This window comes from Silene latifolia, chromosome Y (genome assembly GCF_048544455.1).
Source record: "Silene latifolia isolate original U9 population chromosome Y, ASM4854445v1, whole genome shotgun sequence".
NCBI lineage: Eukaryota > Viridiplantae > Streptophyta > Magnoliopsida > Caryophyllales > Caryophyllaceae > Silene > Silene latifolia.
Genome location: NC_133538.1, coordinates 137,446,828 through 137,465,076, shown reverse-complemented (window position 1 = coordinate 137,465,076; position 18,249 = coordinate 137,446,828). Strand labels below are relative to the sequence as shown.

The 18,249-nt window shown below is 36.5% G+C and overlaps 1 long non-coding RNA gene across 1 annotated transcript; it reads right to left on the bottom strand.

The window, feature by feature from the left end:
- Positions 1-5,006: 5,006 nt before the first annotated feature.
- LOC141632853 (uncharacterized) lies at positions 5,007-5,568 on the bottom strand. The gene is made up of 3 exons (XR_012537831.1): positions 5,288-5,568; positions 5,142-5,195; positions 5,007-5,054 (listed from the first exon to the last, which is right to left on the bottom strand). It is a non-coding gene; the product is annotated as an uncharacterized LOC141632853 (long non-coding RNA).
- Positions 5,569-18,249: the final 12,681 nt, after the last annotated feature.

Genomic DNA, 18,249 nt, shown 5'->3' with positions numbered 1-18,249 from the left:
ACTGTAACTCAAGCCTTCAGTGTCAAACCTTAACCATTTTGAGAGCCTCTTTCATTATCTTCGAAAAGATGACCAAACTTCCGCACCCTAAATTTGCCTATACTCAAACTTGTTTTTTGCCTTACACCTCTTGCCCCTCTCTCATTATCATTCGGTGGTGTACTATTAAACTATGGTTAAGCCTTGTTGAACCTTGTGTTTAAACTTATGTTTAAACCATTGCTTTGTGTTGACCTTGTTATTATGATGCAACTATGGTTGTCTTTCATGTGACGTCTCATGCATGATTATTCTGTGTCCGGGGGTAGCCTCTTATCGGTTTGATGATGTCAAGAGGGGGAAAAGGGAAATTCATGTTCTTATTACTTGTTAGTTGATTAATCTCTTGTTTTGTGGTAGACTAAGTATGATAGTGATCTTGCTCTACGATTTGTGACCTCATAAGTTTAACTCACTACTTCTACCTTCATGATTATTTTTGGACTAACCATTTGAGGGGGAACCTTTTTGGAACATTAATTTTATAAGGCTTGTCATAATCAAAGGGGGAATTTGTTAGAACACATTTGTTGATGATGACATGCTTATGTTTAACCATCCTTAAAGATGTTCCATTTCAGGATTTAGTCCTCTTCCTCAATAAAGAATTAATCAATGTTCAAGGTCAAGAAGTGCTGATGAAGCTACATACCCAAGAATTGTGTTGTAATAAGAGTCACTTTTGTAAGGGTAAGAGACTATGGTACTAAGGCAACAGTAAGCAGGACTGTTGTTTAACAACAATATGCTTTCTAAGGCAACAGTAAGCAAGACTGTTGCTTTAACTCGTGTCACTTGAAGGAAGTCTTCAACATCAAAATTACTCATATTTTTAAATACAAAATTCTATCTTTGAAATGTTCATTTCTGATATTTTGAAAATAATGAAAGGTTTTCTTAAGAAAAGAATATGCAATTTGAATATCCTAAAAGGCTTTCACCAAAATAGTAAAAAGACTTTCCCTTACTTTATGAAATCAAAACTTGCTTTTTTTCCAAAATGGTCTTTTAAGGGTTGTGCTCTTTTACTTGGTTCACATGTTATATTTCTGAAAACAAACATTGTTTGGAGCCTTACACACCTTCTTTTTTTATTTCACCTTTTAAAGAGGACCCATTTTGGTGCAAACATGGGAAAGATCAAACTCTTTGTTTCTTATCAAAAGCTTTGATTCACAAACCCTAGCTTGCTTCCTCTTATGTGCTTCCTCTATAAAAAGAACACTTTCCTTCATTTTCAAAGCAAGACATTCTTGAGAATTTCAAAGTGTTTTGCAAAATTATTTTTAAGAACTTACAGCTTTTTACTTCCTTTGCAAAATCAATTCAAAGTCTTCCAGTGACAACGGTCTTCACTACCGTTGCCTTAAGTATTGCATTCTCTTGCCTAGAATCGTTTGATCTATAAGTTGCCCTTATCAATTCTTTCATAGAATCAGTTTGAGGAAACTTGATCTTGTAAACATTCTAGTTAGAGTCTTGAGTTTCTAGACGGAATAGTCTTAGAACTCGTGTCGCAACCGGAGTAGGTTGTTGGTCCTTTTATTGTAAGTGTTTAAGTAGTCGGAGTAGATCACTTCACTTATTAAAAAAAGAAGATTGGACGTAGGCCCTTAGAGTGTTGGCCGAACCAATTCAAAAATATCGTGTTGATCTCTCGTTACTTTTTTTTCCGCTGCATTTATCTTACTCGTTGTTCACTCACGTTTTATTTAACAAAAGTTCCTGATACTGTTGCTTTTGGTCAGCAGCCTTCTCTGATGAGCTAAGACATATAAGCAACAGTCAGATCAACCGTTGCCTTATGACAATATTCTTAACAACGTGATACACTCTTAATGAATCAATTTACTTGATGTATCCACTTGTTCTTCATATTATCAATCAACTTGCTTTAATTCAATAAAGACTAAGTTGAAATTTTTAGTTAAACTCATTCATCGTTATTTTAACACAACAGTCTGTCTCACTGTTGCTCTAGTCAACTCAATAATATGCATTTTAACTTTCATTTAAAAGGGGTGTTTGTTAGATACTTAAGATATCATTTCATTTGACTAACTTAAATCAATTAAGTTTAGTTAAAACATTTAAAATAGTACCTAATTCACCCCCTCCCCTCTTAGGTACTTAGAATCTTAAACTCTTCAATATATATATTTATATATATATTGATTTGTTGAATGTGGCACGAGTTACCGCTTTAATTTCATACCGGTCATTATAATAAACGTAACACCTTAACGATAATGTTGTATCACTTGTTTTAAAATAATCAAAGTCATTAACTCGTACAAAGTACGGACTTTCAAACTAGTTCTTTTAGTAGATAGGGGATTTGTGGTTTCTATTATTTGTTGCTGGTCTGCCTTTATTTTCTTCCAAAAATATTGCTATTTTTCTTAAATTCTCATCAAAAGTATTGCGGAAATGGAGTATTAAGATACTCTGATCGATTTTCTCTTTATTCACATACTCTGATAGACTTTATCAAGTGTTTAACGATTCTAACTTATAACCTCACACAATCGTGTAGTCCAATTTAAAAAAATTCATTGCATCTGATTGTAAGATGATTATTGTATACAGACGAATAGACGTTGGGGTGTGATGCGATCAGTCCGGATCACCTGTCCCATGAACTTGTCCCACTTCCTGTCCCATCCACCAAAAACTAACATCTGGCAAAAAATATAATAAAATAAAAACAAATCACGTGCCCCATATCTAACTGCATCTTCTTCCTTCTTTCTCTCCCATAAAACATTAAAAACATAATTAAAAGATAAAAAAACCAACAGTGGGCTTGAGATGGGTAGAAGCAGGTCTGATTCTGCGGTGGTGCAGCAGTGGTTGTGATCGAGTAACCGCAAAACAAAATCAAAATCTGGAATAATATGAAACACTTATGATATGACGACTGGACCTACGCTTCAATGGCTTCCGTTGGTAACCTAAGAATTAGTAGTGACGACATAGTAGATGATGTCGAGGTGGTGTAACGGTTGTCGCACGGTTGGTGCGAAAGAGGTGGATGATTTGGGGTCAGAATCAAGCCATGAATGAGATCAATTACGAGCTGCTGCTAGTGATTTAAGAGACGAGGTAGAGCGAAACTTGAACGGTATCCGTATCTGTTATTGGGCTAGGTCTGTCTTGGGCCTTTATTAGGTCATTCTGTATTAGGTCTTAGAGAGTATTATATAAACTCTCTAAGCCTCTACCTAGCAGTCATACCGTCTGAATCTGTAATCTGAAAACTCCTCACATATCAATAAAACTCTCTCCCTTCTGCCCTGTGGACGTAGCTAACACACCGTTAGTGAACCACGTAAATCTGTGCGTTTGTCTCTTTATTGTTCTTTTATTAGTTCTTTCTTGCTTCTGTTATAACAAACTGGTATCAGAGCCTTCGGGTTCCTAACCAGGGAGAAAGATGTCGGCGATGAACATAAAGATCGATAGCTTTACCGGGAGGAATAGTTTTAGTTTGTGGCAGATCAAGATGCGGGCTCTGTTAAAGTAGCAGGGGTTGTGGGCGCCGCTTTCAGATAAGAAGACGGAAGGCACAGCTGCTGCTACTGCTGCTGCTACCGCTGAGATGGCCAGTCTAGAGGAGAAGGCACATTCAACGATTATGTTGTGTTTTGCTGATGATATCATCATTGAAGTCGCGGAGGAAACTACCGCAGCCAGTCTGTGGAAAAAGCTTGAGAGTCTTTATATGACCAAGTCTTTGACCAATAAGTTGCTTCTGAAGCAATGTCTGTTTAGTCTGAGAATGCAAGAAGGTATGCCTCTTCGAGATCATTTAGATCAGTTAAACACAATTTTACTAGAATTACGTAATATTGATGTTAAGGTAGAAGATGAGGATGCCGCATTAATTCTGTTAGTCTCTTAACCGTTATCGTATGAGAATTTTGTACAGTCTTCTATTGTGGGTAAAGATACTGTTACTCTAGAAGATGTTAGGTCGTCTCTTCATACTAGAGAACTGCGCCATAAGACGACTGGTACAGGTACAGACAATCAAGCTGCAGGGTTAGTAGCCAGTGGGGGTTATGGATAGGGAAATTCAGGGAAGAAAAAGTATAAGACGCCTTCTTATTCGGGTTCTTCTAATTCTGTTGGTACTTCTGGTAATTCTGGTTCTTATGTTTCTAAAGGTTTTAAACCTACTGATGTCTGTAATTACTGTAAAGGGAAGGGGCATTGGAAATTCGATTGTCCCAAGAAAGATAAATAGAACAAGTCTGGTACTGCTACTGCTGGTGTAACAAATGCAGGTTCCGAGGAAGATGATTATGCTCTAGTTACGGATAGGGTCACGCATCACACTGATATGTGGATTCTAGATTCTGGAGCATCTTACCATATATGTCCGTGCAGGGAGTGGTTTACAACTTATGAACAGGTAGATGGAGGCACTATTTCTATCGCCAACAGTGCTGTTTGCAGGATAGTTGGAATCGGTTCAGCCAGGGTAAGGACACATGATGGTAAATTCTGTACATTGAATGAGGTGATTTTAACCACTTATGAAGATCAAGTTTCACAAAACAAGCCTTAAGATTCACTGAATAAGGTATAGGATTCACAAAATAAGGTTTGAGATTCACCAAATAAGAAAAAGAGCAAAAAATGTGATTTTAACCACTTATGATGACAAAGTTTCACAAAACGAGCTCTAAGATTCACTGAATAGGGTCTGAGATTCACAAAATAAAGTCTGAGATTCACCTAATAAAGAAAAGAGCAAAATAGGTGATTTTAACCACTTATGATGATCAAGTTTCACAAAACAAGCCTTAAGATTCACTGAATAAGGTATGAGATTCACAAAATAAGGTTTGAGATTCACCAAATAAGGAAAAGAGCAAAAAACGTGATTTTAACCACTTATGATGACCAAGTTTCACAAAACAAGCTTTAAGATTCACTGAACAAGTTCTAAGATTCACAAAACAAATTACCGGGCCTATTACCAAACCAATCCCCCAGGCTGACATTATCTGAAACGATCAAGATATTCTACTCAATACACTAAAAACCATAATAACCAACACAAAGTCGAGTACAGACATATATTGTACACATACCAATGAGACGCCAAGAGGTTGATGCTCCCTACGACAAGCTTCGGTGACATAAGCCTGCCCATTAAAAAAAAGAAGCAAACTTTAGAAGAAGAGTAACTCTCCTGTGAAACGGTTTTATATTGTCATAATATGACAGTAAGCATTACCCTCATTGGTCCAATTATTCCATTGCAAGATCCAAGCAAGAAACAAGAGGATAAGCGAGTAGCAGATGAGAGAACCATCAATGTTTGCTTTATTTGTGTAAAGTAGATAACAAACACAAATAAAGCGAACATTGATATCACCAAAGATGCTAAGAAGTAAGGGAACTTGTAATCGAGAGAACCATTAACAATTCATCAAATACGGTTAATTAAATGACGTAATAGGGCAAGAAGAACTCTAGTGGTGGTAGGCCGGTGGTGCAGCCGTGCAGGCGTGGTCGGAGGCAGGCCTCTTGCGGCAGGCCGGTGGTGCGAGGCCGGTGGTGGTGGTAGTGGTGTCAGGCCGGTGGTGGTGGTGGTGACGGGCGATGTGGTGGGCGATTTTAAGTTTTGAGTGTGATTGAAATTGATTTGGGGGAAATGAAGGAGTATCGCGATATTTTTTTCAGAATAAAGAAGTATGTGACGGTCTATCCGTCACAAATCCCGGATAGTCCGTCGCGAAACTGAGTTTTCAGATTCCTTTATGCGATAGATTGTCCGTCACAAAAGGAATTATGTGAGGGTTTTGGGGGTTAGGGTTTGGGAGTAAGAGTGAGGGAGAGGATTTGGGGTAGAATGTATGTAGTCAAAATTATAAGTGATGGCGGTGAGGCAAATATTTTTGTCTCCTATATTTTTCACTTTAGATGCACATCGGTTAAATGCAATGTCCCATGTCCATGACTTTTATATAGACATGGGTTTTATTAAATATCACATGTCCTTTAAAATCAGAAATAATGGACATGTGTTTTTTAACGCAACCGATGTACATATAACTATATGCACATCAGTTTTTTACAAACAACTGATGTACATGTTATGTACATCGGTTTTCCAGATAATCCGATGTCCATCGACTGATGTCCATAACGAGTTTTGTAGTAGTGGCAAAAAACGTGATTTTAACCACTTATGATGACCATGTTTCACAAAACAAGCTCTAAGATTCACTGAACAAGTTCTAAGATTCACAAAACAAAGTCTGAGATTCACCTAATAAAGAAAAGAGCAAAATAGGTGATTTTAACCACTTATGATGATCAAGTTTCAAAAAACAAGCCTTAAGATTCACTGAATAAGGTATGAGATTCACAAAATAAGGTTTGAGATTCACCAAATAAGGAAAAGAGCAAAAAACGTGATTTTATCCACTTATGATGACCAAGTTTCACAAAACGAGCTCTAAGATTCACTAAATAAGGTCTGAGATTCACAAAACAAAGTCTGAGTTTCACCTAATAAAGAAAAGAGCAAAATAGGTGAGATTTTAACCACTTATGATGATCAAGTTTTACAAAACAAGCCTTAAGATTCACTGAATAAGGTTTGGGATTCACAAAATAAGGTTTGAGATTCACCAAATAAGGAAAAGAGCAAAAAACGTGATTTTAACCACTTATGATGACCAAGTTTCACAAAACGAGCTCTAAGATTCACTGAATAAGGTCTGAGATTCACAAAACAAAGTCTGAGATTCACCTAATAAAGAAAAGAGCAAAATAGGTGATTTTAACCACTTATGATGATCAAGTTTCACAAAACAAGCCTTAAGATTCACTGAATAAGGTATGGGATTCACAAAATAAGGTTTGAGATTCACCAAATAAGGAAAAGAGCAAAAAACGTGATTTTAACCTCTTATTATGACCAAGTTTCACAAAACAAGCTCTAAGATTCACTGAACAAGTTCTGAGATTCACAAAACAAAGTCTGAGATTCACCTAATAAAGAAAAGAGCAAAATAGGTGATTTTAACCACTTATGATGATCAAGTTTCACAAAACAAGCCTTAAGATTCACTGAATAAGGTATGAGATTCACAAAATAAGGTTTGAGATTCACCAAATAAGGAAAAGAACAAAAAACGTGATTTTAACCACTTATGATGACCAAGTTTCACAAAACAAGCTCTAAGATTCACTGAACAAGATCTGAGATTCACAAAATAACGTCTGAGATTCACCAAATAAGGAAAAAAGCAAAATAGGTAAATTTAACCACTTATGATGATCAAGTTTCACAAAACAAGTCTTAAGATTTACTGAATAAGGTATGAGATTCACAAAATAATGTTTGAGATTCACCAAATAAGGAAAAGAGCAAAAAACGTGATTTTAACCACTTATGATGACTAAGTTTCACAAAACAAGCCTTAAGATTCAATGAATAAGGTATGAGATTCACAAAATAAGGTTTGAGATTCACCAAATAAGGAAAAGAGCAAAAAACGTGATTTTAACCACTTATGATGATCAAGTTTCACAAAACGAGCTCTAAGTTTCACTGAATAAGGTCTGAGATTCACAAAACAAAGTCTGAGATTCACCTAATAAAGAAAAAGGACAAAATAGGTGATTTTAACCACTTATGATGATCAAGTTTCACAAAACAAGGCTTAAGATTCACAGAATAAGGTATGGGATTCACAAAATAAGGTTTGAGATTCACCAAATAAGGAAAAGAGCAAAAAACGTGATTTTAACCACTTATGATGACCAATTTCACAAAACGAGCTCTAAGATTCACTTAATAAGGTCTGAGATTCACAAAATAAAGTCAGAGATTCACCTAATAAAGAAAAGAGCAAAATAGGTGATTTTAACCACTTATGATGATCAAGTTTCACAAAACAAGCCTTAAGATTCACTGAATAAGGTATGGGATTCACAAAAAAAGGTTTGAGATTCACCAAATAAGGAAAAGAGTAAAAAACGTGATTTTAACCTCTTATGATGACCAAGTTTTACAAAACAAGCTCTAAGATTCACTGAACGTGTTCTGAGATTCACAAAACAAAGTCTGAGATTCACCTAATAAAGATGAGAGCAAAATAGGTGATTTTAACCACTTATGATGATCAAGTTTCACAAAACAAGCCTTAAGATTCACTGAATAAGGTATGAGATTCACAAAATAAGGTTTGAGATTCACCAAATAAGGAAAAGAGCAAAAAACGTGATTTTAACCACTTATGATGACCAAGTTTCACAAAACGAGCTCTAAGTTTCACTGAATAAGGTCTGAGATTCACAAAATAAAGTCTGAGATTCACCTAATAAAGAAAAGAGCAAAATAGGTGATTTTAACCACTTATGATGATCAAGTTTCACAAAACAAGCCTTAAGATTCACTGAATAAGGTATGAGATTCACAAAATAAGGTATGAGATTCACCAAACAAGGAAAAGAGCAAAAAAGGTGATTTTAACCATCTATGATGACCAAGTTTCACAAAACAAGCTCTCAGATTCACTGAACAAGGTCTGAGATTCACAAAATAAGGTCTGAGATTCACCAAATAAGGGAAAAAGCTAAAAAGTAACAGCAAAAAATTCTACTATAAAGTTCCTGAAATAGAAACTAAGCTGTAAAACATCAAACATAGAATGCCCTCATTCGATAGAAACTAAGCTGCAAAATATCAAACCAGTCCTTAAATTCACAAAATAAGTCCTTAGATTCTCCAAACAAATAACTAAATGATTTCACAAATTTGAGGGCCACGTTTCACATAATAAGGTCTAGGTTTCACAATATAAGCTCTTGATTCACAAAATAACCAAGTTTCACAATATCACCTTCTGGTTTCACAATTTAACTTCTAGGATTCACAAAATAAGAAAAAGAGCAAAATAGGTGATTTGAACCACTTATGAACACGTTTCACAATATTACCATCTAAGTTCACAAAAAAAACTTTAGGATCCACAAAATAAGGTCTGAGATTCACAAAATAAGAAAAAGAGCAAAATAGGTGATTTCAAGCACTTGTGATCAAGTTTCACAGAATTACAATCTAAATTCACAAAACTAGTTCTAAGATTCACAAAACAAGGTTGATACCGTCGTCAGATACCAAAAATAAATACTTAGCTACTACTAACAGAAGTCAACGGTAAGTAGGGTCGATCTCCACAGGGAGGCGGTCACTATCTACTTGTCTATTTGGTTTGTCTACGTCACAAGATGGGGGTTTTAAATATTTGAACTAAACTAATAAGATTAAGGCAAGAGAAAAATGAATAAGAGAAATTAACAGAAGAAAGAGGGAACTAGGATGTCGGTTCATCAATGAACGTCGATTAATTGCAGTTAAGGTCAAAGATTAGTCGATGTGTCAGTCTAAGGGGCAACGAATATCTCCTTCCGGTCTCAATTCACCCTAAAATGCTATTAGCTTAATTTCCGCCCTAACTAAAATATCCTATTGCTCACTGCAGGTCTCACCCCTTCCAACCTTCCGGTCTAGGTCAAGGCTTACCAAAGTTAAATAAGCTAATTGCGTCGACTCAACTAGCAGGATACAATTATAGCAGTGATTAACAACATAGACTAAAACAACAACGACAAATCTATAAACCTAATTAGCAATTAACAACAGTCCATCGAATCACCTAATCCTAGCAGAGAAATTAGCTAGACATAATAAAGGGAAGATCAAATGGAAAAGAATAAACATTAAATAAAGAGAGGAAAAGAGAAAGGAGAATTACAGAGTAAAATCCGGAAAGCAAAGAACAGTAGAAAAGTAACAAGGAAAAAGTATTGTAAAGTAATGTATGAGATAGGGAAGAGAGTTACAAATGACGTCCCTCTTCCTATTTATAAGAAAATAGAACTTTTATTTAACCTAATGACGGATTAAAGATAAAAAGGCCCGAGCCCAATAGAAACCACTCGATCGAGCCCTTTTAAACTACTCGATCGAGTGAAATGAAGCTCAAACCACTCGATCGAATAGAAAATCTACTCGATCGAGTAAACCCTAAAGTGCAACTACTCGATCGAGCAGAAAAAGGACTCGATCGAACATAATTGTACTCGATCGAGTACTTTCCAGCGCACAATTCCTGCTTCGCGCACTGAACTTAAAACGGGTGCCATTTCTTTGTTTCTTAGACAAATAGGGCGATTCTGGTGGCGTTGGAAATCTAAGAGGACAAGCTTTCATCTCCAGTTAGAATCACCTGAATATCCGTTGTAGAACTCGAGATATGGCTCTTCAAAGTATGCACTAGCAATTTGATGTTCTTCCTTTGCTCGCCTAGCTATCTTACTTATTTGCGCATCTCAAGACAGCTACATTCCCGCTCCAAATTCACTCTTCCTCCAAATTCATGCTAAAAGGAAGGTAAAAGGCTCGATTTCACTACTTTCTGGTCCATTCCTGCAAATAGAACAAAACAAAAAAAAGTAGCATATTCGGGGCATTTCGTAGCATAAAACTATGATAATAGCATAGAAATACGTGCATAAAAAGGCCAAAAAGGACTATATAAAATGCACGTATCAAATCTCCCCAAACCAAACCTTTACTTGTCCTCGAGTAAACTAAATGCAAACTAATGGAACGGAAAAGATAACTCAGAGCTAGCTATAACTTGTCTACTTAAACCAGTTTAATGCAAACTAAAATCAACAGTTACAGCCACAATGGTCATTACGCAAACGAATTATAAGATGTCCATAAATAAAGCTGACCTATCAACCCTGAAAGACCAACAAAATCGGACTCTCACGTGGTCACTCTTCTCTCATGAAGCAAAGGGTGAAAGTATATGTATAAGAGAGAAAGAGAAAACTGTCACTCACCTAGACTGCGACCTACATAACATGCATGCAACAAAAATGATAGATGATTCAAGTACTACATATACATTCCAACCAACAATGTCCGTCACAGCTGAGGGCTTACAAATGATATGGGAAAGTGAGGTTCAGGTGAGAAAAGGCAAAATAAGTTATGGAAATGTGGAGGTAAAGCGTCAAGCTAGTTCCTAAGCAGGACCATATAAGACCGTCCGAATCTCAACTGACTAAGAAATAAACACAAGTGCCCTTCTTTGGTACAAAACTCACTACCCAATACACAATCTCCTCAAAATGATATGAATAAAACGGAGGAGTGAGACCGTCACAAGATAGAAATAGGCACAGACGGACTCAAAAATCAAACCAGCTCAAAAATTTTCCAAACTTTTCATTCTTCCCTGGTTCTTCTTGTATACGTGATTTTCACTGATTTTTTCATTTTTTTTCGTAAATTTCTCCTTTTTTTCGATTCTTTTTTCTTTTCTCCTTCCTTTATTTACACCAACTCCAATCAAAATGATACGGGCCTAACTGCAGACGGAAAAAGCATACCACAAAAGACATACTAGACTTGCTTGACTAGGTAGGCTCAGTTTTGGATGTAGCTAATGGGTCAAAAAGACAATATTTAGCTTAAGTGGAGCTAAATGGGTGAAAAATTAAAGAAAAAGGAAATTTGCAAGCACGTACCTCCCTGCATGTGACACCGACCACAAACCCGAATGTATGCAATTGACAAGAAATCGAATTTCATAAATGTGCAAAAGTAATAGACATGTTATGCAAGGAGTACTACTCTCAATTCCTATGTAAACCGGTCATGATTGTCACCAGTTATAAGGCTCTAAAACTCAGAATTTATAGAGTAGGTTGCCAATTTATCAGGTCAAGTCTAAACAGTCAGTTAAATTTGAACAAAAACTCGTAGATATGCGCAAGCCTCAGCTAATAACTGTCAATAAAGCGCAAGGCTCAAGTAAAAAATGACAAGTTAAAGTGCAATTTCATCACGGAAATCTACCGTTCCGACTCAACCTATATGCAAAAATAAACGTGAAATTTTTTGATTTTTTTTTTTTTTGAGAACAATGCATATGAAATGAAAATTAAACGTGATAACAGGAATGCAATAAAAGCTGAATGCAGACACAGATATGGATGCATAACCTCCCCAAAACAAACCGTACAATGCCCTCATTGTACCCAAAAATAGGGAAAGGAAATGCAAACTAAAAAAGGAGAGTGAAGATGCGGAAAACTTACAAGATAACGCGAAGAAGGGACCTCCCCAAACCAGCCAGCAACATGGGAGGTCACAAACAGCTTCATAGTGGCGTCATAGGAAGCGAATTAAAGCAAGAAAACTCGATTGAGAGAACCGATTATTAAACAAAATAAAAACTGAAATGTTTGAAAAACAACTAAAAATAAAATCTCCGGGTTGCCTCCCGGGTAGCGCTAGTTTCAGACAGGTCCCAGCTCGACCTTCTTTCTTCATCCAGCTGCTCCAGTCTGTTACAATCAAATCAGCTCAAAGCTCTTAGCATGAGATCATATATCTGCGCATGTGCTACACAAGAGCATAAGTAGCACCATGATATAAAAATAAAAGAGGAAATTGAAATATTTAACCGTTTAAGCCTGACAAATTTCCTATGACAGCTCCTAAATTTATCCACAAAATAAAGAAGCTCTGGAGCAATTAATATTAATCTAGGGAAGCGTTTCATATTAACAAAATTGAGATGACAAGAACGGTGAAAAACTGTTAAATTAACTGACCAACTAGGAGGGGGTATAGCATTAAAAGAAAAAACACGAGTCATACGAGGTAGCGTACTATTAATATTAACAACAATAAAATTATCGCTAACTACCTCAGGTGGGTTGCTCTCAATGTCGGAATTATTGACAAAACAATATATTACCTCATCCGTGCTAGGAGCAATTACCGACTCAGCTGTCTTCTCGTCACCTTCCTCTGTGGATATCGTCCCGTAAATCGCAGCCTCAAGCGCATCCAGCTCGGCCTTGAAAAGGAGGGATTCACCGTATCCATTATCATCATCAAAATCGTCATCTAGAACAAACCCACATGACGAATCAATGCTCTCACTGGCCAAATCAGTCGATCGAGTAGAATTGTTACTCGATCGAAAGCTTTCCTCATGATATTCACTCGATCGAGCACATAAATTAACTCGATCGAGTACTTCCTCTAAGCAACTGTTCGATCGAGTGGTGTATTCTGTTCGATCGAACACTTCTCCTGATATTCTACTCGATCGAACACTATTACTAGCTCGATCGAGTGATTTCTCTAGTGCAGCGCAGAAATCTTCATAACTCGCTTCATTTTCGGATAGATCTTCGTAATCCGAGTCATCCAAATCTTTAATAGCGCTAGGCAACTCGGGTCCTTCATGGGAAAGACCACTCTCGGTGTAGGTAGAGTATACCTTTTATGGTTGCCTACTATTCGACTCAGCTACTAGCTGAGCTATTTGAGACTCCAGCTCAATGAGTTGAGCTTCTGTACATCTATCATACTCTTGCCTTTTGGATGCAAGTGCCTTCATCAAATATTTCAGCTCCGCAATCTCTTCTTTCCGTATATCAGGAGGAGGAGCTTGTTGTTGCGGTGGCCAGATAAATGGAGGCTGTTGGTAGCCTCGTTGATAGGGTAGATATGGTGGCACAACTACAGAGGAATGGCTAGCTCGTCTATGGTGCTTGAACGCGTAGACCTCGTTGTTCTCTGCCATGCAATTAGCTGCATTGTGCTCAACAGCACCACATCTCCCACAGGAAATCACCTGCTGCGCCATATAATGGAACATAGGTGACAGGTCAAAGGTACTCAAGCCTTCCCTTTGATGATCTTTTACCTAGAACTGTCTAGGTAGGACCTGTAGGGCCTATAAAAAAAACACTCAAAGAAAAAGATAAGAACTGCCTCAAGGAATAAATCCCTTGAGGCTAAAGACAGAGAAAAAGACACAAGTAAATAAATAGTCGCCTCCCCGGCAACGGCGCCAAAATTTGATACCGTCGTCAGGTACCAAAAATAAATACCTAGCTACTACTAACAGAAGTCAGCGGTAAGTAGGGTCGATCTCCACAGGGAGGCGGTCACTATCTACTTGTCTATTCGGTCTGTCTACGTCACAAGATGGGGGTTTTAAATATTTGAACTAAACTAATAAGATTAAGGCAAGAGAAAAATGAATAAGAGAAATTAACAGAAGAAAGAGGGAACTGGGATGTCGGTTCATCAATGAACGTCGATTAATTGCAGTTAAGGTCACAGATTAGTCGATGTGTCAGTCTAAGGGGCAACGAATATCTCCTTCCGGTCTCAATTCGCCCTAAAATGCTATTAGCTTAACTTCCGCCCTCACTAAAGCAACTTATTGCTCACTGCAGGTCTCACCCCTTCCAACCTTCCGGTCTAGGTCAAGGCTTACCAGAGTTAAATAAGCTAATTGCGTCGACTCAACTAGCAGGATACAATTATAGCAGTGATTAACAACATAGACTAAAACAACAACGACAAATCTATAAACCTAATTAGCAATTAACAACAGTCCATCGAATCACCTAATCCTAGCAGAGAAATTAGCTAGACATAATAAAGGGAAGAGCAAATGGTAAAAGAATAAACATTAAATAAAGAGAGAAAAAGAGAAAGGAGAATTACAGAGTAAAATCCGGAAAGCAAAGAACAGTAGAAAAGTAGCGGGGAAAAAGTATTGTAAAGTAGTGTATGAGATAGGGAAGAGAGTTACAAATGACGTCCCTCTTCCTATTTATAAGAAAAATAGAACTTTTATTTAACCTAATGACGGATTAAAGCTAAAAAGGCCCGAGCCCAATAGAAACCACTCGATCGAGCCCTTTTAAACTACTCGATCGAGTAAAATAAAGCTCAAACCACTCGATTGAATAGAAAATCTACTCGATCGAGTAAACCCTAAAATTCAACTACTCGATCGAGCAGAAAAAGGACTCGATCGAACAAAATTGTACTCGATCGAGTACTTTACAGCGCACATTTCCTGCTTCGCGCACTGAACTTCAAACGGCTTCCATTTCTTCGTTACTTGGGCAAACAGGGCGATTCCAGTGGCGTTGGAAAGCTAAGAAGATAAGCTTTCATCTCCAATAGAAATCACGTGAATATCAGTTTTATAACTCAAGATATGGCTCTTCAAACTAGGCACTAGCAATTTGAAGTTCTTCCTTTGCTCGCCTAGCTATCTTACTTCTTTGCGCATCTCAAGACAGCTACATTCCCGCTCCAAATTCACTCTTCCTCCAAATTCATGCTAAATGGAAGGTAAAAGGCTCGATTTCACTACTTTCTAGTCCATTTCTGCAAATAGAACAAAACAAACCAAAGTAGCATATTCGGGCCATTTCGTAGCATAAAACTATGATAATAGCATAGAAATATGTGCATAAAAAGGCCAAAAAGGACTATATAAAATGCACGTATCAAAGGTATACTAGTTCTACTAATTTACTAGATCTATGCTCCATTATTATAAATAAGCCAGCTATTTGAAAGACGCCTTCTCGTGCTAATTATGAAACTTCCTTCAACTTGTGCTATCCATATCCACTAATTCTCTCAAGGGAGTTTTGAGGTTGATTAAGTAAAAACATACCAAAGCAAACAAAGTGAAATATCATCCTCAGAGCCTCTCAAAGATGTATGAATTTTTCCTGAAATGCACATGTTTTTGCCCAACACTCGACATTCAGGAATGGATACCCGACTCATCCCTTATCATTAATAAATATATATAAAATTCTTGGAAATCTCGAGTCTGATACTCCCAACGCATTACTAGTATCAACTATAAACACTTGCAGCCTAATATGAGCACCATATTTCCTTGGTACTGAGTGTATTGTCTGAATGAAAGTTCGTTCCACAATTGCATTAACTATCAGTATCCAAGCCTACAATATTGCAGACAAATTACATAGCTATTCGATCATCTAACTACGGGTGTCTTTAGAGTACTAATAGATACACCTACATCCTTAATCAAAACTGCTTTTTTTGACAGTAAATACTCGGATATGCTGAACTCAGGCCAGTTGCGCCAGAAATCAATATACAGACCCATCTACAATAGATGGGTAGCATTACAACTCAAAATCATTTGAGATATCAATATACGATACCATACTCTCGTCACAAATTAAAGCCATACTTAGACTTTACCCAAATTCTCATTTAAGATGGGTATATCCATCTTAAATTTAAGACGGATCAACTAGTATAAATAAGACAAGAAGAATGCATAAGCAAACACAACAGATTTGTTTCAATACCTGTTTCAATATCTACAATCTCCATAGCGAGCTTCAAAATCGTCAAAAAGTAGTATGAAATCGTTAGGTAAAGGAAAATCACTCAATCTTGATCAAATTTGAACGTTTTATTTTCAAAATCGCTCAATTTGATCAAATTCGAACCTTATATCATCACTTATTAGTGAATTAATAAAAATATATGAATATATTCAATTTTTCATCAAAATCATGAAATTACCTTCAAATTAATCGAATGAAGTCTTCTGAAATTTATCAAATGTCGATATTATTGATGTAGCTTGTTGATCGGCAAATTGCTGCAATTGTAGTCTACGAAGAATGGCTGCAATTGATTAGTTTATGGAGCAGATTTGGTATGATGGCTGCAATTTCATGAATCGATGTAGCTTGTCTATGAAGAATAGCTTATCGATGAAGAATAGAATAAATTTCCAGATTTATAAAATATTTGGGCCAAAATTTCAGCCCAATTTGAAGGACTCCGTGCTAACAGTCCGCTCTAAGTCTAATGAAGGAATTTGGTGAGGCCGGCCGTCCGCCATAATTAACAGCCTCACCGGATCCGGACTATATATATATATATATATATATACCAAGTTAAGCGGATCTTTTTACTGTACCAACATAGTATAAGAACGAGGACGCACACCCAAATGCTGATTATAAGTGATTGGGATATTACCACGAAATTGTTTAATCTGAACTGGTAACTGTACGGAGATGACAAAAAAAACGCCTAGCGCCTATCCACGGCATAACGGCAAAACGGTGTCTCTCCTTCCGCAGTTATCAATTCAGTTTGAACAAAATGTGTACCCTCACTAAACCTTCTTATTTTATGTTGATAGGTAATAAAACCATCTTAAAGTAATAACAAATCCATGGTTTTAATATATAACTTAATCAAGTGTCGTCATAATTCAACAAAGGATTTAGCCTATTAGGCTCATCCTTAGAGTAAATTAAAATAAATTTAAAACAAGAAAATGAAAACAAGGAAACTTACAAACTTTAAGTTGTGCTCAGAATTGAAGAGGTACGGTTGACGAGATTATTAATAAGAAAGAAGATTTACAAGAGGAGAGAGAGAGAGCTAAGAGAGAGGGGGGGTAGAAGAAGCCTGCCTCTAACTAAAACATTTGCCCGTTTATATAGGCAAAAAATAAAAGCTATTCACAACTATTACAAAACACTTTATTAGTGTTAAAAAACTATTGCAAAAATTAGTGCGGGAACTGTTATTAGTGACCATTATTGTCCATGCTTATCATGCGTCATTGCATGCGTGTTTCCTGGGTGGTTTTTATTCCACTATTTTCCCTTTGTCTTTTGATTTGGCATTTTTGACCCTGTTGTTGATTATTTCTTCTTCTATTAAAAGTTGGACTTGCTTCTTCTTCCATTTCTTGAGCATCTTGAAGAAGTTCAAATTTATTCTTGCTATTGGATCTTTGTTGATTTTGTCATTGATACATCACTTGTCTGGGATTTATTATCCTCATTCATTCTTTTTTGAGCTAAAGCCCTTTACGCCAATTTATTGTAATGGCAAAGAATTTCATCTTCGCTTTACCTTTAAATCAAGTAATTCTTCGATTGTTGGAATTCTTCCAAATCTCCAGTTTCTTCGGCATTGAAGATAATTAGACTATCAATCTTGTCCTGAATTAGATTGATTGTGTATATACACTTTAACTCATTAGTGTCTTTATCTTGCCTTAACATGGCGTCCCAAAAACGAGAATATGATTCTCTTTTTAAACAAAATAATTTGATATTATTATATCCTGTTTTGGGGATAAACTTCCAAATCCAGGGAATAGAAAATTCAATAAAGAAATTCATTTGAATAATGCCAGGAATATCATCCTGATCAGTTTTTGGAAGTAACTCCTTCCATTCGTCATAAAGGTCTTTAAAGATTTGTGGCAGAATATTTTCATTAGGTCCATAAAATTGCCACCATTTGATTAACCA